At 31.1% G+C, this 2,209-nt stretch overlaps 1 non-coding gene across 1 annotated transcript; it reads left to right on the plus strand.

Annotated features, from left to right (window-relative positions):
• The first annotated feature begins 1,394 nt into the window (after positions 1-1,394).
• Positions 1,395-1,499, plus strand: LOC112910184 (U6 spliceosomal RNA). Its single transcript, XR_003233219.1, has one exon. It is a non-coding gene; the product is annotated as a U6 spliceosomal RNA (small nuclear RNA).
• Positions 1,500-2,209: the final 710 nt, after the last annotated feature.

Consider the following 2,209-nt stretch of genomic DNA (forward strand, 5'->3'; position numbering starts at 1 on the left):
GAACTAGAAAAGACTCCAAATACTAAAAGAGTCCTGAGAAAGAACAAAGCTGGAGATATCCCAATCCTAGATTTCAAAATATATTACAAAGCCATAGTAATCCAAACAGTATGGTACTGGCACAAAAATAAATACATAGGTCATTGGAATATAATAGGGAGCCTAGAGATTAACCCATGCTTATATGATCAATTATTCTATTTCAAATAAGGCAACAATACACAATGGAGAATAAACTGTCTCTTTAATAAACGGTGCTAGAAAAACTAGATTACATTAAAAAAAGAGATTGGATCACTTTGACACCACACACAAAAGTGAACTCAAAATGGATTAAAGACTCAAATGTAGGACCTGAAGCCGTAAACTCCTAAAAGAAGATTCTTGGACATCAACTTCAGCAACATTTTTCTGGTTCTGTCTCAGGCAAATAAAACAAAAGTAAAAATAAACAACTGAGACTGCTACTAGTTTGATAACTAAAAAGCTTATGCACAGTGAAGGAAACCATAAACAAAACAAAAGGCAACCTACTGAATAGTAGAATATATTTGCAAATAACCTGATAAGAAGTAAATATCGAAAATATATAAAGAACTCATACAACTCAACACCAAAAAGTAAATAATCTAATTTAAAATTGACAGAAGACTGGAATAAACATTGCCCAGTTGATTCTCTTTTTCTGACCCCATCTCCTCTTCCACTTATCCTCACACAACTTGGATCTGGCCATGGTGCATTTGACATTTTATGTTAAAATCCCCAGTATGCCAAACAAAGAAACAATTAAAAAACAAAACAAAACAAAACAAAAAAAACATTGCCTAAGGAACCTCTTTTAACTTCAAACACTCGTTTGAAAACTAAGAAACTTTAAAGGTTTAGCCTGTTTTTAAACTTCTCAAAAGTTGAAGATGTATGTGACTTTGATGACTGGGTAACAAATGTTTTTATAATTCAAGTGGTTACCAGTGTTTGCTTTCAACAAAATTAAAGGAGGACCTAATTGAGTTGTCAGCTAATAAATCATTAAACGTAATTTGCTTAAAAGATCACAATATAATTTTGGCATACAACACAAAAAGAGTTTAAATAATTAAGTGATATATCTCTGATAGAGTAATTTTCATTTCCATTTACTTATTTTTTAAAATATGAAATATGTTGTTTACTACTAGCATTTATAACCATGAAAGGGAGTTGTAAATTTGAGGCTCAACCCTATATGATTCTAGAAATAAGTTATATTAATCCATGTCTGCATAAAATAGAGTAAAAGCCCATTCATCTCATTAAAAATGAATAAAATTTGCTTAATAATTACCTGTCAAATCTTGGCTATGTTTATTAACTGTATATTAGTAATAATTCTATAAAACTGAATGCAAATAGTGCTTGCTTTGGTAGCATGTATACTAAAATTTGAACGATACAGAGAAAATTAGCATGGACTCAGCCAGGAAGGCATGCAAATTTATGAAGCATTTCATAAAAAATAAACAAATAAAAAGAATTGTAAATAAATAATACATTTTTTAAAATCAGAATTTAAAATCATAATTTTTCCCCAAATTGTTGTTGAATATGGATCTATTCTTTCACTTCCTTTCCTTGGAACTAGGTAATAAGTAAAAATAGAAAATGTTTGAGTGCCACATATGTCATTAAAACATCTACTGATGAGGGGTGTGTGGGTGCTTCAGTCAGTTGAGCCACTGAGTCTTGATTTTGGTTCAGATCATGATCTCTCGGGGTCGTGAGATCTACTCATGCATGGGGCTCTGCACTGGGCATGGAGACTGCTTAAGGTTCTCTCTTTCTTTCTCCCTCTGCCCCTCCCCCAGCTCCTTGCCTGCTCTCTCTCTCTAAAAACACAAATAAAACAGCAAAACAATAACAACAACAACACCAAAAAACAATTAAAATATCTACTGATGATATGATTTGGGTGAGATAGTTTAGACTCTTGTTTTAATAATGATATGTCTTTAAAAGTAGAAATAAATGAAAATACGTTAAGGATAATTTTGCAAAGAAAATAACTATAACTCTAGCAACCTTAACAAACACATTTTCAATTATTTTTTACCTCAAGTCTGTGTATTATCGTTTATAAAATATATCAAACTATTTTAAAGAAAATTAATCCTAATTTTTGCTATTAGAAATATCTCAAGGGAAAGTGACCAACAGAGAGATCATTTAT

Source organism: Vulpes vulpes, chromosome 5 (assembly GCF_048418805.1).
Source record: "Vulpes vulpes isolate BD-2025 chromosome 5, VulVul3, whole genome shotgun sequence".
In the NCBI taxonomy this organism is placed as follows: Eukaryota; Metazoa; Chordata; class Mammalia; order Carnivora; family Canidae; genus Vulpes; species Vulpes vulpes.